General features: G+C 39.2%; 1 long non-coding RNA gene across 1 annotated transcript; it reads right to left on the bottom strand.

Moving 5' to 3' along the window:
* Nucleotides 1-297: 297 nt before the first annotated feature.
* LOC114014894 (uncharacterized) lies at nucleotides 298-27,900 on the bottom strand. The gene is made up of 3 exons (XR_003558587.2): nucleotides 27,719-27,900; nucleotides 18,987-19,194; nucleotides 298-747 (listed from the first exon to the last, which is right to left on the bottom strand). It is a non-coding gene; the product is annotated as an uncharacterized LOC114014894 (long non-coding RNA).

Raw genomic sequence — 27,900 nt, 5'->3', positions numbered from 1 at the left:
TGGAGTGAATGCATATAAGATGATTAAATGTAAATTAAATGGAATGATAAACAAACATTGGGCTTAATCTTGATTTTAGAGAATCTTTGAGCAACAGTAAAAACAGGCTCCAAAGGAATAACCACCCCTAAAAAAGTTAATAGTGTAAATGAAAAACCTAAAAGGGCATTAAAAAGGTATGAAGCTGGAAAAGATAGGTACAACTTACAGGTGTAAAATGTGAAGAGATAAAAGTCAGAACTTCCAGAAATCAATTTGAACTAAGTCATGGAAAGGATGATAAAATAAAAGATTTTTCAGACCTGATTTTTTAAAAAAGGCAAAAAGTGGGACTACATTGCAGTGAAAATGAGACAGATATTAAAGGTAATGTAGAAAACCCCCACCCTTTCTTTTCCAGTTTTCAGTGAGGGTGTGTGGCAGGTTCACGTGCTAACTGGCAAACCCACGGCAGCCACTGGTGCACGGGTGTGCAGAGAACCGTGTGCAGGAGGCAGAAGGTAAAGAGTTTCACAACCTGCTGGGAACCCCACAGTGTACGGCTCCAAATTCCAAAGTATCTCAATACCTTAGTGTCCTGTTCTGAAAACAGAAATTTGTAATATGTGTCATCTTTTGCTTCTAGTCTTAAAATGAGGCAGGTTGGTCATTTGCATTTAGAAGGCAGAACTGGTCATCCAAGCAACTATTTCCCTGTTAGTCAAACATCTGCAGCATGCAAAGTTCTCAAATGTTTTGAATGAAATGCTAAAAGGAAAACAGAAAACGTGACAAAATGTAAGTTTTATTTAAATAAATATTTAAAATTAAACAAATAAAAAAACTTTTCTAGATATAAAAATAATTATATATATGATAATCTACAGGAAATCTACCTAGGATACAATAAGACTGAGCAGTACACAAGGCAGAGAAGAAAGACCTTGGTAAGGGAGCTGACTACTTTAGACATGCCGGTAGGTATGGGGTCCTCCAAGGGTTCTTTCTGAGAACATATTTTCACATAGAATTTATGTTAACAGCATTTCCACAAAACCTAGAAAGTATATTAATATAAACTGACTGCAGTACAATGTGGAAGATCAGTAGAAGATCTGAGTATTTTGGGCAGAAATGGATAATTTTAGTGCCAGAGCAATCTGTATGGGATAAATATTAATAGCACAAAATGGAAAATCATGAGCTCAGAAATTACGTCTGCTATAAACTTAAGATTCACTGGTTGAAGGTGACCAAGGAGGGAAAAAGTTTGTGCGTGGCCAATCACGGGGTGGCTACCAGCCCGATCTGTGGTGCAACCAAGGGGGAAAAAAGCAAGTATGATACTAGGATGAAACAGGACAAATCTCTTCATTGAAAACAGACCACTCGACTAAGCCTTGGTAAAAACTGTAAGTAAAAACCTGGGAGTACTTTATGTATTAATATCACCCATCTTCCAGCAAGATGAATGTGAATACACAGAAAGGCTATTAGAACAATTAAGGAAATGGAAGATATATCACATGATAAGAGATGAAGAGAAAAGACTTTGTTTGCCTAGCCAAGAAAAACAATGAGAAGACACAGTTGCTGTTAGGAGATCATTGCCAGTCCAATGTTCATTAGAAAGACCTTGTTACACATTAAAAAGCTTTATCTTGTATTAGATTGCTATTGTAATAAAACAACTATTTTATTCAGAGCATTCCCCCCCATTTGTTGATTAAATACACATCACCATTTTCTTTTGGAGGTAGGAAAAGTTACATATCATGTAACCACGATAAAACCAGACAAGAAGCATCAACCTGCCTGGCTTTTTGCTGCTGTAACCAGATAGAGATTAGGTTCAGGAGCCAAAACATGTACCCAAGATATAACTAAGCAGTCTGTATGGAAACCAGCTTGTCCTTCCCAAACACAGAACAATGACTGATGCGAAGAATAACTTCTTACAGACACTTCAGGAGAAATTTAGCACAATATTACAAAATAATTGTGAAGCCAATATACCATTTACTGATCACAGCCAAGCGCAGTTGTGAACTTTTCATATTACAAATATTCCACTAGAAGTGATCCTATAAAAATAGTGAACTGCAAGAAGTACATAGTAAGTTAGCTGCTTACAACAGACAGGTTGAACTATTTGAAGTTACGAAGTCACATTTTTACATTTTACTCTAAATACATGTTTATGGGGATTGCAGCCTAGGAAATATTTGATTCAGAGGCCAACCAAGGCCATATAATTTACTCAAGCAACCTATAAAACAGTGATGAGTCCTACACATGGAACTTTGCATTTTGAAGCTGATACTCTTCTGATATACTTCCAGAAATTACTTTCACTAATTCAGATCTTCACAATCCACAGATGCCTAATTTCTCTAGGATTACTTGCTGAAAGATTAATTTATTTTTTTTTATTTACAATGAACATGAATCATATGAGGCTTCCCACTTCGTGCCATATAAATGTGTTATCTAAAATGCTTTTGGGACAGAAGTATTACAATATTGAAAAATATAATGGTAATTGTCATTCCTAAAATACCATTGCTGTACACCCTAGGCATTGCAGATCTATTAAAGATTAATAAAACACACTGAAGATTTTACTACTGTTACTAGCAGTAGCTCAGGCCAAACAACTGGAATGAAGCAATCAGACCCTAATCAGCTATATAACTAATCATAATCATAACAAACCGCATACTGTTTCAAGTCTCAGTGAGAGCAACAGGGAGCTTGGATGGATTTAGATGAAAAGGGAAACAATTATTTCTAACTAATTTGCATGAATCTAATCTTACCACAAAATTTTACCTTCCTTTCATACTGTAACATACTGTGCCAACTTCTGATATCCACCCGTCCCCAAAAAGAAAACAGAAAAGGTTCAGGAAAAAACAGCCAAGAGAATAATTTGAGGTCTTTTAAAAAAACTATCTTCCTAATACAGAAATTTAAAGAGATTAATCTCTTTATCTCTATCAAAGAGAAGTGTAAGATATGATATGATCAGTGTCTATAAGTATATACACAAGGGGATTTCTCACAGCTCTTTAAATCTAGGAGACAAAGGCATTGCCAGATGAAAAGGCTCGATGCTGATGGCCTGTGCAGACTGGAATAGGTGCATATTTTTAATCATGGGAGGAAATTGGTACAACTTATGAGAAGAAGTAAAAGATTCTTTGTTGCTTCAACTTTTTACTCTAGGTTGGCTGTCACTGGAAGAAACATTCATTAGCAGAACCAAAAAGGATGCTCTTGAGGAAATTCTTAGGGGAAATTCTTGAACTCATGTATTTCAAGGTAGGTTATTGCTACCATTTTCTATAGAATGACTTATTAAGTAGGTGATCCTAACTCAAATTAATTTTCATTATTCAAAATTAGAATATATTTATATGAATCTAGTAGCACATACAGGTCTTATTTTAAAATTACAGCACTAGACGCTACCTGTGGGGGTTTATGATGTCTATTTTATGGAAACAAACCTTTCTAAAGATTAAATAAATTTTTGTATTCCTTTCCATAGAGAATTTCATATGTGCATGAGGCAAAGGATAGAAGCCTGATTATATATTGACTGAAACAATCTAAAGATAAAAAAGATCACCACAAAACATGGCTTCTTTGGAATTTTCACAGCCAGGAAAAAAATGTTTTCATTGTTAGGATCTTGTGAATTTTCTTATTTTTGTAGTTCAAAATTTCCTTTGAGACTTAATAAACAAGAAGATGCCCCAAACATGACAGCTCCTACTGGCATGTTGACAGACTATGCTTGGTCTCAGTGGGCAGCACCATCTACATGGGTATGAAAGACAGAACTACAGGTTTATCTGTCCGTTTAAGAAATGCAGCTGACTGAATCTGCTCAGAGATTTGGAATGACTGAATAAATCCTGGGAATGATGGCTTAATGAGCAAGGTGTCAGTAAAATGGTCAATACTGACTAGTGAAATTCACAGATATTAGCAGTTTTTAAAAAAATGCAACTCTAATGATATCTACTTAACTGTTACTTTCATTTGCTTTGGTATCTGGCTGCCCATACATTTGCTCTTTTCTCTCTATCATCAGCCCTCAGTTTTAATTCCCATGCCGAGGGGTGTGAGGCTGAGGGGGCCCTCACACCCCTGATACACTGTTTGTAGCCACATTGCTGTATCCCTGTCACAGCAGAGTGCTGGGCAGGGGTAGCACCCAAGGACTCGCAGCCCAAGACGCACTTCCAAGCAAATTAAATTGCAAAACAACCCACTAGCTTCTGCTCCGGCCTTCACACTCACCTGCTCTTTGCTAAGCTGACCAGCCTTCCGTAGTGTCCTCAAGCTTCTCTTTGCTCAGAGAAAAGGAAAAGAACTTCTTAATACTGTATAATCTCTAACAGCTTTCCTAACCATGCACTGCTTTTGAATCACACAATCCTCAAATCACTTGTCAAGTGGCTAAAACGCACATGTTCAGAAGGTATAGAATGAATTTCCAATAAAACCATGATTTTGTGCACAGTTCCCAATAAAAACACTTTCTTTGTGATGCTAAAAGCAGTCACAGTATTTTCACACCTGCAGACTGGTTCCTGTTGCCAAAGGGATACTCACAAGCAGGCTGGGGGGGTCTACATGTGGCAGCTCGCATGGGACAGCATGGAAAACACCCCACTCAAGCAGCCTTTTTTGCTGATGCCCTTCTGAAACAATCCAGGCATATTTCCACTTGCTGCAGCCAACATTCAGATTATGCTTTGCTTTTTTGATGATTCATTGGGTCAGCTAATGCAGGAAATGTTTTAAGGGACTTTTTTCAGATTAGGCTGAACTACCACAGTGTTAGCAGGTCAGCAGTCTTTACCAATTACTTACAGTGCAAAACATTTACTGTAGCAAAGGCCTTGATTAAAGCGCTAATGGAAACAGCATCATCTCAGTGGTTTGGAGCACAAAGTTCACTTTTATGTAAGACTTTCCAGTACGTGAATCCATGAACTCAACTGCCTGTGGAAGAGGATTGCTTGCTTGAACGACCGCGCTGGAGTTACATGAAAACCTCAGATGCAGATGATTAAATCTGGATAGCTGAACCTTGCATTTTGTTTCAGCAGTTATATGGAGCAAGGTAGCTAAGATTTGTAGGGAAGCAGCAGACTTGGGAAATACTTCTGATTGCCCACGCATTCCATCCTTCCTCAGAGGTCTTTCCAGCTAAGCGTGAGTCTAATGGTTCCTGCCAGCTGTAGCTAGACAGATGCTGTTACTTAGGCACATGCTAAAAAGTCAGACTGCAAACTGTTCTTCTGCTTCTCCTGTCGGTGGCCTGTACAACACACTCTTGGGATCCAGGTAATTTATTTAAGACAGTAAGAGGAGCATGCCTGCTTAGGAGATGTAACCAAAACAGTTGGCAAGATCTTCAGTTCCCTGAGCGTGGAGCAGGAACAGAAATGGAGAGGAGGACAGACAGTAACGAGCAGAGCTATTTAGCTATTTACTTCTCTGATCCTACTTCTCTGTCTCCAATGAACTTCCCAAAACTGGGGCAAACAAGAGCCTTCTCAGACCACAGCACTACTTTCTGTTCCAGATTCACATGCACACTGTCACCCCAGCGCTCCCAGCCTGGGAAGCGAGACAGAACACCTGCGTGCTCGGTGCTGAGAACCCAGCATCTATAACACACGTCACTTTGGGTAACCTCTGGTGTGGACCCAGGAACGAGTGTTCTCCAGCTGCCTAAGGGGCATTCAGGGGTGTTCCCAGAGCGCGTCTTCTAGTCTAGCTTTAACCAGAAGGAACCCAGCTTGGGTGCTCTGACACCACTCAGTGATGTGAGACAAAGTGCAGTAAATGGGAACGATGGAGAGATTTACTTCAAAACCACACCAGAGGTAGATGTACTCCGTGGTAAAAAACGCACCCAGGCTTCAAAATAAATGTTATCTCATGGTAGACCCTAAGATCAAAAAAAATAATAAAATCAAATAAAAAGCAGAGAACACTGAGTTGGAGTAAAACATGAACCAGCTCCAACATTCTTAATTTAGTGCAGAGAATTAGGCTTTGCTTTGAAGGCAACTTGACAGATATTAAATGACTGACGTGAACCTTCGTACAGAAAAGTACTGTCCCCACAGTGAAGGGTGTGCTAGAAAATCCTGCGCTGCCTCGAAGAGTGAGTGCACGCCCCTTCTCTGGGCTAGGATGAAGAATCAGTGAAGTAGGGTGAGAGGTTCCTTCTGCATCCTCCTTAGATTGCGGAGCCACAAAGGCAGGGCATAGATAAAACATTCAGCTGTCCTAGGAGCAGATCTAATAATAATTGAGTAGGGCATTTACCATGGAAAACAGAATGCTAAAACAGTAATTTACCATTAATTCCAAATCAAGTTAGAGATAAAAATATCAAGCTAATTGGCTTGCCAGGCAATATTGAGTGGGAGGACCCTACAGGATTTCTGGAGCCTTAGTTTCCTGTGACTCTGCTGCTTGACAAAGCAAAGCTGATTTATATGAAAAATGGCCTTCAAGAACCTCATAGGAAGGAACAGATAGAAAGGAATTCCTCAAGTAAAAAAACCGCAGCTCTGCTATTACAGGGACGATCATTCACACGGCTAAAAGGAAGCGCAGTCTATTGAAGGATGACTCTGTGTTTCCAGACTAGCTAGTAACAGGAGGCATTTCAGCCAGAAGTTCCTATGAGAAGGTGATTTTCAGACACTCTAGTTCTGCTTTCTCAATTTTACTCCTGCTGTGAAAACTGATGTTAAATATATATATATATATATAAGAATAATACTGAACTTGTATAACTGCATTTCAAAATACATGCACAAGTATGTAGCTGACTAGCAAAACAACCTGATATTTAACCTTAACAGCTTAAAATAAGCCTAATTTTTGTAATTTAACCTCAGAATTTGCTTAAAAATTGATTTCTATTTTTCTCATTGTTCCAATTCTAGCTTTGCCACTGCTTGCAATCCACATTGGCAAGACACCCCCCAACAGAGATTTTCAGAAAGATTCGCTTCACTTCTGAGCTATCTAGAGTCTAGCTACATATTTCAAAGGGATTCCTCATTCCTCAACTTTGGGAGAAATTGAGAAAATAAAACCCTAGAATTTTCTGAGACAGACTGTATGGCTCAGCACCAGCAACTATGGCCAAGTTTTCCAAAACGCTTAGCTACTCTGCTGAATATCCACTGTGCTGAATGCTTAGAGAAATAAGCATTTATAGTGCTTGCATAGCAAACAAGCTTTTCAGAAAACCTGGTCTGTGACTACACAAAACTAATCAAATCAGTGAAGACTGTGTCAGAATCGAGGCATATCTGTTCTGTTACCAGAGGCTGTTGTAGGAATTAATTTACTTAAATGGCAATAGTAGTATATAAATGAGATGTGAATCACATTTTGGGGAGTATCTAAATGGGAACCTAAATAATTGCGGTTTGTATGTAGATGGGTAGAAGAAAATGTAAATTACACTGATTTAGATACAATACTGAGTTCAGCCTGATTAAAAAAGTTTTAGAGATAAAAAGACTTTTAAGGTGCAACTTTAATTAATGCCTAAATCTCATTTAAAGTCAAGGGAATTGTATGAACGTGTAGCTGTTTAAATATTTTGTCATTAATTCAAGTCAGCCTATCTGAAATACTTAAAAAATATACTAAGTAGATGGTGTATACTTGGGCTCCCTTTGGCTCTCAACAGACAGGAGAGGAGTTGCTGTTCCAGGCACAATACAAGCACACACACACGTGCAGCAACAGTTCCTACCCCAAGGCACTTACAATCTAAAAAAATATTCAGACATAAGCTCGAGGTAGTGCTGTCTTATATAAACAACCACATATAGTGGTGGAAAATACCACATCGATTCCATTGTGTATAAGGGTTCATTGAAGTATGAATAGAAAGAAAAGTGAAAAGGGCTTGGGATACTGACAGAAGTGGATGAAGGGTACTGTAAGGAAGAAATGCATTTGAGCCACAGTAGTTGCTACGGCCATCCAGAAGAAAAAGATCCCAATCCAGAGCTACAATTAGAAGCAGAGTGGTGACAGAGGGACAGCAGGAAAGGACAGGACGCAAGATATGGAGAGTTGCTCCGAGGTGTCAAAAAAGCCTCACCATAGCTCAGGAAACAGAGAGGGTGAGAAGGGAACAAAAGGACCTATTATGATATAAGCCTCAGCTGAAGAGAATTTAAGGGATAAAAAAAGATGAGATCCCTCTGAAAGCTTGTGACAGTAGTCCCCATACTGTCCCAGTGAGACAGAGCAATCCATCTCCTGTGCGCATCTGTATGTGTATATGGGGGAATAAAAAAAATAATAACCTATGGTTTCATCAGTGGGTATTCACACTTCAGTTTGCACAAACCCAGAGTCTGATGACACACATGCAGCATGGTTTTGAAACTTTCAGAAGTAAACAGAGGAATTTTTTGGAAGAGATGTTTCAGCACTATACCTAGAGAACATAATTAAAATTCCACATAACTATAAAAAATGACTGAAACAGAGCAGTCTTACTCCATCAGTATAAATGTGTGTATAGGCAGGGTTGTAGGACTTCCCTGCTTTTGTTTTCTCTTTTAATAGCTGTGGTCAGAAGCTTCCCTGTATTGTGTATGTCTAGACCCTGACCGATTGCTTCTTTGAGCAGCCAGCTACCATGTGATTCAAATTCCAAATGTAGGATGAACATGCTGCTGCAATAAAAAGAAAACTAAAACATGTCATTAGTGGCCTTTCACCGATCTAATTTAATCAATTTGCGGCTTTGGAAGAAATTAATATAATCCCAGGGACATTGCCAGAAAGCCTGAGCTATGTGCAGCCTTTGGAAACAAAAGGTCCATCATCTTCCCCTGGCGATGTACTAATGCATTGATTTCCATGCTGAGGATTAAAACTCCTTAAATTTCCCCAGGTAACCATGTTCTGCACACATCATGTTTATTTGTTAAATATAATATAATATATAAAAATCAGCTTAGGAAAAATTGCTGATAGCTGTTTCTCTACATCTAGAAACTCCTCTAAAACCATAATCACTTCATGCCCTTTGCACTAGAGCTGCACTGTGCCCTGAGCGATCAGAGCCCCAAGAGACGGGTCCTTCCCACTTGCTGGAGCTCCCGCGTACGTGCAAGTACGATGTGCGCCAGCGCAGGAGCACCAACACAGCTCAGATCTGTTTCTGAGAGGGTTCCTCCGTGGGCCCTGGAGTAGTAGCTGTACTGTGAGAAGGTGCAGAAAAAGGAGGTGAATGTCTTGGTGCATGAAGTTAGAGAGATTTAAGAGAGTTAGAGATCCCAAAGTCAATCTTTGAAGACCGGCCCAAACACTGTTAACTGGCAGATGGCCCAGTTTACAGCAGGGCTATGCAAACTTCAAAAGAACACCATTCCCAAGAGGCACCACAGCTGAATGTGACGTGCATATGACAAGGGTTTTGATCCAAGAAATTTCACGAAACTCCAGGTTTGAAAACAGTATGTAAACAAGGATGCAAGGTCTTCAGCCCTGGAAAGTTTCAAAGTATAAGCATGTTGGTTCTTTCTATTCCTTCCTCATCCCATGGTTTTGTTGAGAAAGAACCAAACATTTCACAATCACCATCCTTTTGCATGCATTTCCCTGTTGTGTTTTTTTTTTCTTGATGAATATACTTTTTTAAAGTCATAGTCCATGCATATTTGCCATGAAACAAGAAAACATTCAGTAAGGCATAAAGGAATGGAAAAAACCCAACTATAGTTGTCCTTCTTTTTGAAAAAAAAAAAAAAAAAAGAAAAAGAAAATAAAGGCCACTTTGCTATTAATTGCAATTATTCCCAATGGAGGTTTTTTTTTAACTGTATATACAGCATGACAGGGCCATTTTGTGGGACACTTTCCTTTAATCACTTAAGTTGTTATTCACACATCTTGATTCTCCTGCCCTGAAAGATCCTTTCCATATGGAAATATGTAAAAACAACATCATCGCATTTCTGAACAAGGCTTCTCCAGCATATCCAATTCTTGTTCTATCAAGGTCTCAGTCAGCACATTTCCAGCTCATCAGTTTCCTTCAGACAGCAGCAACACATACATTTTTGGTGTAAATTAGTTTAACTCCACCCAAATAATTACCAGCAGAGGATCTGGCCTAATACATTCAGTAGATAAATTTTCTTCTATCAGACAACAGTATCTTCAAAGCTATAATTTATCTGCATATTCCACAGTACAAGATAAGTCTCGTTACATTGAGCCTGAAATTACATTAAGCTCACCTAGGTCCAAGACACTTATCAAAGAATCACATCCCCAACCAAAAAAAGAAAAAAAAACCAACAAAAAAAGACATAAACATCCAAATTTCCTTTGCTGTGCAGAATATTAAAGACTTACTGAAGACTTCATGTGGCATGTGTGGGATAACAGTCTGTTTCATTGCAGAACTGCAGCAATTGAGAGAATAAAAATGGAAGACTGGAATTGCAGAACTGTTAGAAAACTACATAATTTATTTACTCGAGACTACTGGAGAAAACTTCTGGAAATCACACATGGAAAATAATTAATCCATATTGAAGAAACAGATGAAACTTACGTATTTCACCAGACATTACTGAATTTTTCTCAAAGTAATATTTCTCCTCCTGCCATTTTTGTGTAATGTGAAAACAGTTTTGAATACAAACCAGTCTGTTCATAAAGGGAATTTAAATATAGACAAAAATCTTATAGCTGGCACTATCATCTGCTAAGTACAGCCACTTGCCTGTACTTGAAACCTTCCTGTACGCCATACCTACTATCATCCCCAGCAATTTGTCCAGCTTCTGGGACAAAAATAAAAATAGAACAAAAATACAACCAGTATCAGCCCCCAGCACTCCTGGCCCCAGATCCAAGCGCCGTCTTTCCCATACCCTTAGAAGTGGCCCACTTGGAATCAGGCAGCCAGTGGGTTTCTGTGGCTGCAGACGTTCTCAAAAACCATGATGAAACACAGATCATGCTCAACTGTATTCACACCAGAGTCTTGTTATGTTACCTTATCGTGATGGATTGGAAAGTAAAAAAAATGATTATTCAACTAAAATGAGAAATTGCAATGACAGAAACATAACATGCGCTTTCCTGTTAAGGAAAAATCTGGGACTTAGATCAGCAGAAGAACAGAAGGAGAAGAGGCAGACTCCTAGCAGAGATAAAACAAAATGGTGCCAGCAGCATGTCCTCAGACACACACACGACTGAAGTAGATGACGACAGTTTGGTAGCCGGAACTGTGAAAGATATTACACACAATCTTACCCTAGTAATGGGGGGGGGGGGCGGGGGGAGGGTGAGTTTCAGGGTTTCTAATCCTAACAGAAAACTCTTACATGCAAAATTCAAGCAGAAACATGAAAATGATAATCAAGGAAATGCTATGCAGTTTAGAGTATTACACAACCATAGCAGGTATGTGAAGATAAATTTCTGCCACTGCTAAAAGAGCTACAAGAGCTTAGAGATTCACCAGAATATGGCAAAAGGGCTACAGAGAAAATATTTGCATTTGTGCATTCCTTTCAGCACTGAACTGCCGTTATAGATTCTGTGTTGTCCTAGCTTCCAATTTCATATTAAGTGGCAGAAGAAGCAGGTTCAAAACTGCAAAGGCACAACATCCAACCAGCCATAAAGCTATCATGATCTGGATTCATAACCAGAGAGGCTGACAAAGCTACTCTGGCTGCTGAAATAAATAAATGAGACTCCCACTGCAAACAATTGCAAGAAACACTGATACCTCTGCCTAACAAACCTAACAAACCTAGCCTCTGCCCTAGGAAAGACCTCCCAGAGCACGGCACACAGACACAGCTCCAGTGCTGCAGCTGCCTTCGGAGTGTTTTAGCAGAGAACATAAGATCTTTATGACGCTAGTCAAAGGCTTACTCTGAAACTGCTTAAAGCACTGGCACAGATAGACATTTTCTAAACATATATTACTGGAGAGAAATGCTTGCATATCACCATATGGATTTGTAGGATATATATACAAATTTTGCTGTTGGCTTGTAAACTGTAATGAATTAGAGCATGCTTAATCACCTTCAGTTACAGCTTCTGTCCTGAAAGTAAATTTTAGGTTTGTCTTTAGCTGAGGAGGATTAATTCTTCTTGTAAAATTCTGCCCAAAGCTTGTAAATGAAATCTGAAAATAACATTTAGGGATGTGTTTGGTTTATAATTATATATTTTCCTCTAGTAGACAAGAATCTTCATATACAGCTACCTTTAAGGTTTCATCACTTTTTGATACAGTCAACGTGGTTGCACTGAGTCTAACCTTCACTCTTGCCAGGTAAGAATGAAAGTGCTCTTGTTCCTAAAGAGAAAAAGAGAAAGCAAGAATTCTGGGGAGAGAGAGGGACAGGGTCCTACATACCTTTCAAAAGATTTATGTTTGTAAAGAAGAATTGCCCACTATAAGTAGCAAGCTCTTTCACTGTCAAACCTCTTTTATGCCCTAGCCTCAAGGAACAGCTTTTTATTCAAAACAAACAAATCCAAAACTTCTCTTAGCAAAGCAAACAGCCAGAAACTCAGAAGCCTCTCCTTTTGCACCTTTTTCTAACCAGAAAGAGGGAGAGGAACTGGTTGGAGAAACACAAAGCAATACCCCTGCCTCTAAAAGGCTGCCAAATCATGCAGTAGGCAGACAGCTCTTCATTTTTATCTTTTGTGCAGCCAGATCTGAATTCAGCAAGAACGTCATAAGGTACTAAGATCAATATTGCTGGTATATTTTCACCTCCAGAAAAGCAATGTATTTTCCACAGTTTTTATTTCAAATTTGACTTAATTATAGTTATTCCTGTAAGTTACCATCTTCTCATAGCAGCAGAGCTGGCAATGGTGCTTCCGGAGCTGTGGGATATTACACACTGTTTTACTTTGTTAGCTGAGGAAATCCGTTCAGACTTTTATGCTGAGCAGTGCAACACTAACACAAGGAGACATTTAAACAGTACAAGAACTAAACTTCAGGTTTCACTTTCACAGACATTAAACAGACTCTATTTCCTTCTAGGACTCACTGAGGATTCTGCTATCAATGTGCAAAAGCAGAACTAATATTATTCACTAAAGCTGTTCTGACACTTGACATCAGGAGACTCAGTTTTCAATTAGTTAATAATTTTGCCAAACTCTATGCATTTAGCCTGAACATTTTGGTGCTGAACATCACCTGCAGGGTAATTTGTTTTCTTCCCTTATAGACAGATGGTTTAGCTGGTTTGAAACAACAAAGCTAGAGCAGGGAAAATCCATTATTTTTGCTAACATAAAAAATAAGTTCTGGCAACTTTTGAAAAGCAACTGACGTAATTTTCATCAAAGTTTCAGTGCTAGGCAATGACCGTGCTGCTACTGAAATTCCCATTCTAAGTCCATCCACTTTCTAACTTCATCTTATCTTTCAGAAGACAGACCCCACAGGCTTCTCTCTGCTTAAAAGAAAACAATGCCCGCCTTGGCACACATTTAGTGAGCAGTCTTAAGAGAACTGGAGAAAAAAGGACCAAGAAAACTGGCCTTCAGTGAGCTCCAAGGGAATAAGCTAAAAACCCCTCCTGTTAGTTTTGGAAGAATATAAAGGCTCCAGAGCAAACGTAAAGGAATGGTCTCATAGCCAAAGCAGCCTTAAGCTGGAGTTGCAGTAATTTTTGATGCATAAAAAACCTGCATAAAACAGAACTCAAGAAACTGGTCACTCAAGCTATTCCAGTAACCTTAACCATAAAAATTTGCCTCTTTATTGCACTTTTCTGCAGGAATATTTTTATGGATTTTTTACAGAATAAATTAATTTCTCATTGAAAGATGCCTTTTCTGTTTTCTCCATGCCTTAAGCAAAACCAAACAAAAAAACCCTGCAGGTTCTTTACTCTTTCTTTACATTATTAGTGTACTTCCTTCACACTGAGATTAAAATCTAATCAAGTTCAAGCTGGGAAAGAGCATGAAGGAAGAGTTCCTCTGGAGTCCTGTGAGAGGAGGGAAGTCCCAGCCGCCCATCATGAGAAGGGGTGGGAAGGTGCCAGCAGAGCCAGGTGAAGGTGGCACCTCACTGGGACATCACCCCATGGACAAGAAAGTTCGGTCTGCCTGGTCAGTGATGGCACAGAGCCGGTGCTGGTGGGGTGGAGAAAGCCCCAGTCGGGAACAACTACTCAGGGGGCAGGGCTCGGGTGGACGGGGGCGAGTGGGGTGGAGCTGGGGTGACACCCCCCAGGAAGTCAGAACTTTCAAGTAAAGTGGCCTGTCCCTTAACACACCAAGAGGGCTGTTCTCCCGGGCTAGCAGGGTCCTCAGACACGTGTACACAACAGGAAGAACTTACTACAAAGGCCTTCAGGTATCTGCATTTTAGACTCCTGGAGTCAGAATTTAAGGGGAGATCAATCGTGCAGCTAGAAGCCAATGTTTCGTTAATACTCAAAAGGAACTTTGATGTCATATCACACCCACGTAATGGCCATCACTCGTGGCAGAAGGGTTAGATATGCCTCTGTGAAATAAAGCAGGGAATGTCACTACTGTCGCCTCTTGCCTGGTGCTGGATACGCTTTATTCTGAAAATAGCATGCAGCTACCTGGCAGCACTTGCCAGCACAGCTGAATTAGTCAGAAAAGCTGCCAGGGAAGTGGGAAATCTCCAGGTCTCTTTGCTTGCTCCAGGGCTTGTTCCACTGTGGCACAAATACAAATACACGACTGTAGAACCTGATGTGCTGCTGTTTGGGAAAACAGTAATAGTTCAGGGCCTATTTTCTTTATGAATTTCACTCAGTGCTCCAATTAATGCTGACAGGCACTGCATACATACTGAGAGCAGCACAGACTCGTTTTTCTCCCAGGTAAAAAGATTTTGTTCAGACAGCCCGTGCTTAAAGATAGAATAAGTTCTTCAAGCATGCAAGTTTCAGACTTACTCCAGCTGCCTGATTCTTTGAAGTCACTGCTCTTCTTTATTGTTTAGTGATAGTAATCAATTTATTATTGCATTATAGATTAATAGATAGACAAAATGTAAATCATCAGAATATTCACAGAAAGGATGGGTAATTATAGCTGAGAAGCCTATTATCTTGTCCGCGGTCCTGTCATAAAGGTGGCAACGTTAGGGCAATCAGTAATTCATAGCAAGAAATTCAAAGATCAGGAATCGAGCAATGGAAAAAAGGATTTAGCTGATGGGAGCCATGAAGTTTGATTTAAGCTGGCCCTCTGAAACCTTTAATCACATATGCATAGTTTCTTCTTACATAAATTATTCTGCATATTCTTTACACAGTTTCTGCATAAAATATAAGAAGAGTTTGTGCATTAAGATGTGGTAGCTCCCAGATTTTTATTTAGCAAGGGGTCCTGGGGAACTGCTTAACAGAGAGAAAGGGAGAGCACACGGAAATAGCTACATGCACACAGAAAGAATATGCTGATTAGATTATTAGAAATTAGAAACCGTAAGAAATTATGGTTACTGATTGTAGCGGAATGAAGCTGGGTTAATTAGCATTGATAATATACCACTGTGGGTCGGCTTCAGGGTTGGTCGATGTAGGTAAGGTGCAGCTGTGGCTGGTTAAGTGGTTGAGAGCCAAGGAAGAGGGAGCAGCTGAGGAAGAAGGAGAGAGAAGAAGAAGAAGCAAGAGGAGAGAGAGCACATGCCCTGGATGACACGAGGAGAAGGCAGCAGAGGGACTGTATGAAGAGTATGCTGGTATGAGCTGGTAAAAGACCTTGTTGCAGCTTCATAGTTTGAAGAGTGCTATGACAACTGACCACGGGTATTCTTCTCCCTACCTCTGTCAAAAGTCTGATGTTGTAACGTTACCAGCAGAAACAACTGCTTTCTTCACAGTTCTGGAATTACATCTTTTCTGATTCACCCTTAGGATTTGGCTCTCTGAGAAGCAGACCAGGAGGGCTCTGGTAGATCTTTCAGTCGTGAGCATAGTTCCTGAAGCAAATGCCACTTATGAAATGCAGAGGTAGTATGAAGGTAAAATGCATCTAGAATGACCCAACAATTTTGGATGCTACATATATTCCTTTCTTCTCTTCATAAGCCATCCAGAAGAGGAAGGTGAAATACCCGAGTCATGGCCAGGCTGACTAGTCTATTTGGACATGAGATCACACATGCTTTACTATACTTAACTAAGCTTCCAGCACCTGATTCCAGATAACAAAAGCAATCCTACAAAAATTGAAACCCCAAGTTGCCATAAGGCAATCCAAATCAACCTTTACAGTGGGGGTTAACGCTTTCTCTTTGAGAGGGTCTAACACCAGAACAAATACGTATGTTGAGGGACTCACAATTTATGCCTACCAACAGCTGAAACATTAGACTTAATTGACTAGAGCAGTGGATGGGGTACCTGACTAAAATCTGGCTTCTTACATTCCCTCCATGTTAGACCATGTCTTATTAAATGAGACTAGAAAATTCTAATATTGTTTACACTTTGCCTTCATTACTAGTGTATTAATTTGTAGATACATTCACCGGAATTATTTCATTGTTTCAGTCTCAGTTGAGTAAATTCAGTTACTGCATTTTTCTCTTTTGAGTAACTTACTCTGTTTTCACTAAAACTATTAAAAGCATGGAAAACATCATATTTCCTAGTTTTTATGATGGCCTATGAACATGTTGGCATAGGCAACCTCAGGTAAGAAATCTCTAAGGCACTTGGCTTTGCTTGCAGTTTGAAAGTTATTTATGTCTACGGAATGTTATGACCTGACAGCCACACAGTCTGTGCCTTTGTAAAACAGACAACCTAGAATCATTTGAGAAACAATGAAATTATGAAAATGGAGAGGAGACCAGTATAAAAAAACATGAGCCAGTTTAAAAAAAAATGGCTAAAAAACTGACAGTAATCTGTTCTGAATGGGAAAACGCTGTGCATGAAGATGGCCACTACTGGTGTTCCTCAGCTTTGCACTTGGGACCATTTTTATTTAGTATTTTAATTAATAGTGTTGGTACAAAAAGTAGGAGAGCACTTGCAGGAGTTCCTGACTGCATAAGGGAGGCGTAGTCAGCATATGCAGAGGCTAGGTTTTACACAGGAATTTTATTTGTGGATGATCTTGTTTAAGAAAATAATCAAAGCATGAAATTTTAATAATGCATAGCTACTAGTAGTAAAATAAGATTACTCTAAGCCTTAGCCTTACCTGTTGCCAGTGACAGAGGAAAAAAACCACCTTTGTTAGTAGATCTAAAGCTGGTGCCAAGTCACCTGTGTAACATAGTCATGACCACGGCAGTGCAATGCCAGGATTTAAAAAGAAAGGCCAAGAGGATGCAGAGAACTACCAGTGCCATGGGGTCAGTTACCTCCTTCAGCACTCTGGCTTTGCAGCAGCTTCCTGCACCGGTACTGGTTCGAGGGACTGTTACAGATCTGCTAATAAGTTAGAATTAATTGACTTTACTAGATTTTATAAAATCATTTGGAATAAGAAATATATTTTAATGAAACTTGTAGTTGCACAGCAAAAGCTGCTATGAAATCCTTTGTACAGCCCTATACCGAGGCCAGAAGAATGGGCTAGAATCATTGTTTAAAACTTAGGTAACAAATCTGGGATTTTACAGATTTCTTTGTATTTGGCAAGTCTTCTGTACGTAGAAAGTGTATTGAAATGTCAGAATATAGAATTAATGGGAAATGGGGAGAGTCGACTGGAACAACTTGTAGTTACCTGCCAAGAAACTGTGAACTTTAGTAAAAGGTAATTCCGGCAGGGGGAGATTGCGACCACCGAGCCATATACCACCTACCCAAATCGTACCCCAGACCCATTTCTGGACCTTTCTAACTTTTACTGCGCAAAATCAGATATGGGAGGAAAGTATGTTAATGATTTTTGGGAAGCACTATATTTATGCGTGAATACTTAATGAATATGCATGAATAAGTTCTATATATGGTGTATGATTTTGAAATTTGGTGTGCGTTGATCGTGAGAGGACTCACTCACGCACCCAGCCGTTAATAAAGAAGTGTCTGCTTATCTACATCACATTGGTGATGTGGTGAGGTGATGAAAAAGTTCTTCATTCGGAGATTTCAGTAACAGGACCACTATGGACACATGAGGAACCGAACATTTGCCTTTTGTAAGGGCAGTAGAAAGGTTGGCTTGCCTACACAAAGGCTAAGAAAGGAATTACTAAGTAATTTAGGAGAACAAATACTCAGAGAAATGAGGAGGAAAGAAGAAAACAATCATCTAACATCCAAGCTGGAATAAGATTCTGTTACAGTCTTCCAAGAGGAGTTTCAGGGACAGCTTACTTTTTGGAGAATAAGCCTAATCCATTTGTCAAGGGGATTTATACTGATATGATTGCTTATAATAGAAATGGCTTGGACTCTTGACCCAGGCAGTCCCTTTTCTCTTTATTTCCTTGGAGATCTAACAGATAGTGGATTTCCTCAGGGCTAGCACGGTATCAGTGCATGTTATCAGACAGAAGACAACGTGCCACTTCAAATCTGATGGCACATGGCTGGAATTCTAATTGTAGACTGCTATTTTAGAAGGCTCTTAAACTCCTAAAATTCAGGCTGCAGTTTTTAAAATGGATTTGAAAAAGATTTGTCTGACGTGGAACATTTCAAAATAACTGTCTACTCAGAATTCTTTAATTTTTACCATAAGATCACCCTAATGCCAGTTAGTTGGTAAATCCAGTGAAGATTTTTCTGGCATTTTGGTTCTCCTTTAAGCAATGGTAGGCAAGGTTACATTCTGTCTCATTAAATTCACTTATGGTTTTATCCAAATACAGTATTGGTCATGGTGTCCTCCTAATATAAGACCCTGAGCTGATAAATGCCAATTCACCTTACAGGTGTTTGCATTTGAGGTAGTAATGAAAATCTCACCCGGCAAACCCTCTGGGGTTCTTCAGATAAAAGCTATATAAAATGTGATCTGTCGCATGATTTCTGTATCTTGATATGGGGTGCAAAAAGTGAGTTATGTGCCACTTGCATTTTCTCTGGTGTACCAAGCCATCTTTCTGCATTTTCATATCAAGGGACTTGCAAGGTTACAGGTCCTCAATGGTTTGAGGTTGATTTTTCATGGTAACTGTAAGAAAAATAAATAATAAATAAAAATAATAAAATATGCATCTTCTGAAATAAGAAATTTATGAAAGAATATTACAATTGTTAAGCTCTAATCATCATACATGTCTGTACTCTGAGAAACTGCACAAACCATTTTGCTGTACAGCTCTCAGCAGGCTACATTAATGAACAAAAAAAACCCAAAGACCCTTTCTGTATCTGTACCTTAGGAACTTGGCTGGTGTTGTATATTCACATTCATTCAGATAATAAAACAATTTCCAGAGGAGATAAACAAGTCAGATGATTACCAATGTCATTACAAAGATAAAACCACATTTTAAGCTTGAAAAACATAATTTCAAATGGAGGTTTTGCAAAGGAAAAAAAACGTAGTTTCCTACTAGGCATGGTTTACTTGTCCTAAGTTCAGAGCTTCCTAAGCATTAAAACCAATAAAATTGCCTTTCTGTGTTTTCACTGAAACAGAGCAACAAACACACAAAAAAAACCCCAAACACAAACACCGTTGAAATCTCAAGTTACGGAAACATAAATGAACAGGCATTTTTAGCCTGTTTCCCCATTGAAACAATGAACCATGAAAACAGATTTTGCTTGAAACAGTACCCTATCTCTTGTCTTTTCATTTTGTTTCTCCCACAACCTGTTGGTTGATTTAAGAACTCATCTACATCCTATGAATTCACAAAATAGGCAGTTAGAGGGGAAAACACTGGTGTACACAGCTTCTCAGCAACAGCGGAGCAACTCCTGATAAAGAGATAAACACCACATGGAAAAGAAAAATTGTATTTTGAACCTGCAACATATTAGATACTGTGGTCACTCAAGTGAGATGTGAATGCATAGGAAGATTATATTTTTATTAATACCAGTGCTTACAGAACTACTCTGATGTCTCAGTATCAATTAGATTTTCAGTAAAATATTTTTTTTTATATATATATATATATATTCTTTTTTTCTTAGGCAACTGCAAAACCCCATACCCCACTGTGTAATATACAATGCTGCCACAATTTAATTCCTGCAGAAATAATTTACTGATTTTAATCTACAAAAAGGAGAGATGCTAATAAGAGTACCCAGTGGACTGGTGGATCTAGTGCTGGAACTGGGAACAGTTAGTTATGTAAGTCAAGGGCTGAACGAACACTAATTAGCTCTGATGGTGGAAAAGTGGTTATATATTTTATCCAATAAAGGCAGCACCAAATATCAACAGCCCAGGGAAGCGAAATGGAAACCCTACATGAATGGAATCCTTGCTACTTCAAAACTTTTTCCTCCTCTTATTCATTCTCTCCAGCTACTCTAGATCTTGATTTATTTATTTCTAGCCACTGGTAAATTTCTAATCTCATGGCGAGAGCACTTCCCCGGCAACTGAGTGACAAAGGTTCGAAGTCCGTGGAGCCCGTAAGAGATGAAGAACCTAGATCTGCCTCTGCCACCCGGGGCACTCATCGCCGCTGCTCTCCCCTTTCTGCTTTGGTACTTCTTCGTGCTGATCTTAACGGTGTCTCTGTGTGCACCCCACTAAGGTCAGAGAGCTCAGAGGGCACAAAGACACCTGGGTTTAATAATCCCAAAGGGGGACAAGTATGTACCAGGGCAATAGGCAATTAATTCTCTCCAGAAGTGAGAGGTCAGCCCGTAATTACAATACCGTTCCCCTACTCCTATCCTTCTTTTGTAAGCAGTGGTGTCTCAGGAACATGGGTAAGTGACATTTTTATATGCATTTACATTCTGAATGTGCCATGCAGGAAACCAGGAAATCAGTAAAAAATACATTCTAGAAGTTATCAACTTTTTTCTGGAATGTCCAAAAAGGAAACAGTAGCTTATAGCAGAAGCTTGTGTTGGTATTAACTTTCTGAAGTTGTACTATATAATATTCTTCGATAAGAGCTCAAAGAATACTCAATGTCATCTTCTAAACAATGATGGAATTTGGGCAGATTTCTTTATCCAGATAACGCATGTAAGATTCACGTTTTCTTTAAAAAAAGACACAGAAGATTTACACGTACAGAGTGCAACAACACATAACATGCCACAAGAAGTGCCCAAAGAATCCTATTTAACAATCAAATGGTAGTTCTGGAGGAAGGAACAAAAGCTTTCTTTCCTTCCACAGGCCCCAGGACACCCCTGAAGCCGGTTCTGCCCCGGGGTGTGCCGCCTCACCCGCCTGGTGCCAGGCAGAGGCCCAGGTCGGTGGGATGAGCTCAGACGGAGGAAAGGGAAACTGGTTTGTTCTCCTGGTCAGGAACCGAGTGCCCTTTGAGTACATCTCCGGCACTTAACTGATGGGGCTCCCATTTCTCACTGAGCATGCACAGTCTCAACACTCTCCTACATGCTGTTTGCAAAAAAATTTTGCAGTGGAAATACAAATAGCCTTGGATTTAGGCCTACAAGAGCCAACGTTTTTTTTAGTAGGGCCCTTAAAAGCAGTCCTTAAGTCTTCCTGGAAGCTGATAACTGCTCTGAGTCAGAAAATGTGGTGTCTTCTCTATCTCTAGAAATTGCAGGCTAGAGACATGAAACTGAGGCCAAATTATTTCCTTCCTCCTCACAGAGCCCTTCCACCTACTCATTAATTTTAACAGTGAGTAGTTGCTTTGTTGCTGGACTAACTTCCACAAAACACTTAGACTGGCCACTGTATTAATCCTTCACAGCGCACTTTGAACAGAAGGTTAAGGGCAAATAATATCTATAATTTTACTATCAAATAAGGGATTTTCTTACTTAAAACCTTCTGTTAAAAAAATAATAAACACAAACAAGATGGGTTCTTGTTCTGCTCAGCCATTCTTCTGATGTCTGGTTTTATGCAGCTCTTCCAGCGTTTTTTGCCTTATGTCAGGTCAGGCTGCACCTCAGAAGAGCTGGATTTGGTTCCAGCGCTCTTTCGGGTTCGGGGCCCCCAGACTGCCACCTCCACACTTCTTGTCTCAGTTGCATTTCCATTTTTAAATCACCCCCTGTCCCTGCTGACCAGGAGTTGAGACCTAGCAGTTCTAGCCATAAAGCTGTAGCGAGCTCTACATTCCTACACCATTTGGCATATTTTTTGCCTTACAGTAGGAGAGACAGAATATGTGGTACTTAATAGGCTTTTTCCCTTGCCATATAGACTTTAGTTAATAACACAGAACTTGGAACATAAAATGCATTTAAAAGTTCTCCCTCCCCGCTCTGATTTACAAGAATGGAACTGTCTGCCTATATGTAGAAGAAACACAGATAAACAAAGTTCAACGATATTTGATTTTTTTTTTTCTCTTTTTACGCTACTTAACTGGAAGATAGCTTATACTGTTTTCCAGGAACTACTTGGGGGAAGCTACTTTTCATCAGGAGCCTCTATTTTAGATTTGTGAAACTGCAATGAAATCAACATGAATAAAGGAATTCTGAATACCCCAAAAGCTTACTTTCCCTGACATAAGTAAAAAAAATCTTAAGGTTTCAAGAGGAAATTAAACCAGAGGGGACCTCTTTAACCATAATCTTAATTTCTTATTGGAAAGAAAGGAAAAGCAGATACATCACCAGCCGATTTCAATAGGTAATAGAATCATAAACTTTGAAGTAACAATGTTATCTGCTGAAGTTAAAAAAAAAAAAATAGCCAAAACCTGATTGTAAAAACTCCATGTAGTGCACAGTGGGCAGAATATGGGCTGAAGATCTGTCACTGGACACATGACTGAACTCCAAGGTTAAGTACAGGCTGATCAGGTTTTTAGTCCTTAGCATCCTGTTTCTGAGAGCCCTTTGCAGCAGGGATGGGCGAAGTGGCAGTTCTGCGGGGTCTGAGTTCATCATAAACATGCAACGGCAGCTGCAGGAAACATCCCCATCTAAGGGTAATGCCCTCATTAAGCAGAGCTTCTGGAAAGGCTCATCAGCTAGTTAAGAGCTGCGGCTGTGTCCAGCTCCAGCATATTTTCCAAGAGTTTTCACTGAACATTGTCGCTGCCACAAAGCTATCTTTTCCTGTGCTGAGTCAGCGCTTCCAGAACAGACTTGTGTTTGGCATATAAAGCCATCTGGCAAAGGTCCTGGTCAGAGGTGCTGCTTTTTGAATGAATGCAAAAGCAATTTCTGCAGGAAGGAAAGAAAAAAAAATACAGGTCAGAAAAATGAAGACAAGAAGACAGGAAAGAAAGATGAAAGTGCCACCCGAATCACAGAATAGAAGGTTAGGAACAGATTTCTAATCCTGATCTGCACCCTAAATCTCCCCCAAGGCAAATAATTTAATTCTTCTAGTTTCATTTTCCTTATTGGTGTACAACTTGCCTAATAGGAGCTCTATAAACAACTTACTGTTCCTCAAAGTACTTTGAAGCTACAAAATGCTTATTAATAAAGATGAGACTGAGACACTGAAAGAGGACAGAAAAGAGCAAGAGAACAGAAACTTAGAAGAATAATTAGAATAATGTGGAAAAGATTTTCAGATTATCGGACCTATGGTGTAGCAAGAAGAGAAAAGCCCAATAAAATAGATTTAAAAAAATGTAACAGCAGAATCTTTCCAGCTAAAACTGTCTACAAGAAATAACCACAAAGTAGTTTGTAGGTAACATACTTGTGACATTTTGGTCTTTTTTATTTATGATAAAGAGCTGCTTTCCTAATCCTAATTCATTTTCAAGAACAGCAGATTAACAAGAAGGGATCATTATCAAGCTGAATCTTCCCGATAATAATCTCCCAGCTCTAAATAATCACTGAAAGAGGAGCAGAAAAGGAACCATAGTAATTTCCTTTTAGCGCTTCGTGAATGGGGATGGGGAATATGCAGAAAGCTAACACAAAAAGGTGTCAGAATGCTGTATTTTCATAACAATTGGGGTTTTATCCTAAAATAAAACAAGTCAAAAAAGTAATCTTATTTAGTTTACCCTACAGTGTTATCCACATACAGAATTATTCAAGATAAGGGGAAAATTATTGGTTGTCTATCTAACAAGTTAAAACAGATTAAAACACTGTATTAATTTTAAGCAGAACTGTTCCTACACACACTTATTTCAGGGAAATTTAATTCAGTCAGAGAGAATTATGCTAAAAGAACAAGGCTTACTGAATTCTCGGTAATGGGGTCCCCAAATTTAGCTATGCTGTGGTTTAGGACTGCTTCTCAAAGTTGCTTAGGCCCTAGACATCACCTTCTTTCACCAAACACTGAACACACCACGTTTACTTGCTGTGGCTGCTTCTGTGGCTGTTAACTCAGCTCCCGCCAGGGCTCATACAGGCACAGCAAGTATTCCAGTCCCCAAATTTAAATATGTGTAAATATATATGCAAACATGCAAACACACAGTTTCCTGTATTTTACTGAGAAAAATACAAGACAATCTAAAACCTACACTCCCAAATTCTTAGAGAATTAAGATTTAAACCACAAAACAAAAAGGAAAACTGAGCAAATATTTTACCTCATAATATCAGAGCAATTTATAAAGTAAGAGATGTTAAGAGGAACAACACTGCTCATGTTACACAAAGAAACACCTGAAAGCTGTGAAAAACAACACAAAAATATACTGGTCGTTATCTAAATCTATGCACGTGTTGGCAACAGACATCATTATCTCTCAGTCCAACATCAAGATCTCCTGTATCATGTTTGTACAAATTTCATTAGCTACCTCTCATGCCTGTCTGGTTATATAGATATATATAAATAATTTTTTAAGGAATAGTGCTGGTTCTAGAGAATTTAGAGGACTTGGGATGTTATCTTTCTATTGCTCACAACATAAGTCTCATTCATCAGCGCAAGTTTTCTTCCCTGCAAGTAGGAACACAGTCTACCAGACTGCAATGCAACTCTCCGTTTGATTCACTGGTTAAACAAGCTTGAGGAGGAGGAACTGGCAATATCTTCCATTTCTAGGTGATGCTGTAAGATCACTGCTTGGTGTTTGTTAGGTATGCAGATAAATCTCTCTCTGACACAGAGGGAAAAGAGTGAACTAAGCAGTGACGATCCTTCCAACTTCACATGTCTGCAAGACAAACTCCGCACATCTTGCTTGCTCTCTTAGATTTATTTGATATTATTTACTTTTGTGAGCTACCCCTGCCTGTCCTATGATGTTTTATCCTTGGCTGGTCATCACTGCCTTGCCTGTAACACAGAACTCTAGTCTATTAGCAGGCCAGGGAAGAAAAGCCATTCTAATCAGATAAAACAACAGAGGCATGACAGACTTGTGTATTTTCAAGTGTGGCATAAGAACTAACTTTAAAATATTATTTCCATGAGAAATTTTACTGCCAAATCAAATGAAACCTAAAAGCAAACTAAAATGAAAAGCACAATAAATAAAATGACAAAAAAGTAATTTTGAGCTTGAATACAATGATACTGTAAAAATAGCAGTGCATTATGCATGAATCAAAAGCAAGTGACTGACATAGGAGTTGGCCCTTGCAAATGAATTGCTATCAGAGTCACCAGCACAGACAATGTGCCTGGTGCTTCCCCTCAATGCTTACTGTCAGTGTCATCACATCCCCGCCTCCCTCCCCCTCTTACAAGCATGTTTCTAATCCATTAGTGAGGAATACGTATATATACTTTCTTCCTGGTAATGACAGTCTGCTGCTACACACGCCACTCATGACGACAGGATTTGCGACGTTAGAAGTGGTGCATGCCTCTCTGCCAGAAACTGCTCTGCACAACTTCCCATAGATGATCCCTGAAATGTTTGCTGTGTTGTCATGCTCCCAAGGTCAATGTTCATAACTGAACACAGACCTTTTGGGTTTTTTTTCCCCGATGCACACCATGAAATCACTTTACATATAAATATTATTCCCTGAACAAAAGTCAGTGTGGTACTTTATCCAAACAACCAGCTAGCCAGTCAGTTTAGGATTAAATCAAATCCCCCCTCTTTTTTTTTTCCCCTTTTCCTTCTAACATCTAAAGATGGTACCTTGTCCTACTTTTGCAATCTCTTCCTTTTAAGATTGATTTATGGTAGCAATTTTCTTCCATCTGCATATCCATGAAACTTTGGGACCCCGCAGCAGAGCATAAGCTTATTCTAAAAATAAGAAGGCTTCACGAAAAATGAAGCCATATAAGAATACCCATGGTGAGCTATGAGTACATTACACAAAGCACAATGGGGACCCTATGGAACACAGCAGCTCTAAAATGTTCGAGGCACATTTTTACCCTTAGCAAGCAGATAAAAGATGACTCTTAGTTTTTAAATCTCTAAAGGATAAAAAGAAATTCACCTTGGATTAGGGTAAATACCATGTATGAAAAGAGATAGACAACAGCTTTCCCTATGGGAATATTTTTTCTTGTGAACTTATTCTGATTTTTCTGTGGGTTCCAGTTAACCCAAATTAACAATTCATGTTTGCTTTAAACATTTGCACTATTGACTTACTGGATCAGTAACAAGGAATTTGTAACTTCTTTTTGGAAAAGCAGAAAAAAAGATCACCCATCACCATCTACATGGAGGCTTTATGGGTTTTATATTTTGGTTTGGTTTTTTGGGCACGTCCTATGGGTAAAGCACAAATAATTATCCAGACAAATTTTTAAACAACATACCAAATAACAAGGTACTGATGATAAAGTGAACATAAAAATGCTAATCTAAAAGCTATTAATACCACTTTTTTAATGGAACTGGACTGCAAACTCCCTGTATATTATTGCCTATGAATAAGGGAAAAAGTTACTTAGAATATGCGCATTCCCTGCACTGCAAAATGAAAGTGACCCAAACCTACTATTCCTACAGCTGCCACCCCACTATGAGGTAGTTTTACACGCCACTGTAGAGAGCTCATGGTACAGGTCCTGTATCACTGATGCCATGACTACAGCTGCCAACGTTGGATGTGGGGTTCAGACACATTTTACACCAGAAGTGAGTTTTTAAGGGTATTATGAAAATCTCATGTAGGGCTGATCCAGACAGAAGGAAGCTTTTACAATAGCTGTTTTACAGCTAAGCAAAGGACTCGCCACTGAAACTATCAAGTTTGCCTCTTTCACAAGTACTAAATTCACATGGATTAAGGTATTTTAAAAATTATTTGTAACACAGGAAAAATGTTCCTGAACTCACATTACAGGGTACTGCTAAAACCCTTCAGAGGGATGTGTATCTGATAGCACTGCATGCACAGGCCAATAGTCAAAAAAACCTCCAGCAATAACCACCGTTAAAAAGTTTCCTCATCTCAGAAAGTTCACCGGTGTCATTTTAAGTTCATGATTAGACATGGCAGAGGTTAAGTAAGCATCTACCATGAAAGGAATGCAAAGCCTGGAAGGAGGGTTTTCTGTTTGTTTTTAATGTATTGTGTTAGATTACTAGCTAATGAAAAGTACAAAATTCAACTATCTGCAGAGAAGCTGCAGTACAAAGAATTTGAGAACAGTGATGACCTTGGAAAAATTGTGTTGGCCAGTCTATTTTAATGCTAAGAAATTATGATTTTACCTTTTGCCATCTCCATGAGTAACTCTTGGCGAACTTCTGAGGAAGGACAAACTGCTGCAAATACCACAGCTGTGATCCCACTGTACCTCTTCCCTTTTTTTTTTTTAACCTGGACCTAAACATGCATCTTGATCAAATCCACAGGGACAGAGGGAACAGTGAAGACAGTCTGCCTTGCTCAG

The sequence above is a fragment of the Falco cherrug genome, chromosome 4 (genome assembly GCF_023634085.1).
Source record: "Falco cherrug isolate bFalChe1 chromosome 4, bFalChe1.pri, whole genome shotgun sequence".
NCBI classification, from domain to species: domain Eukaryota; kingdom Metazoa; phylum Chordata; class Aves; order Falconiformes; family Falconidae; genus Falco; species Falco cherrug.
Note: the sequence above shows the minus strand (reverse complement) of the source record. Positions and strands in the feature narration are given on the sequence as shown.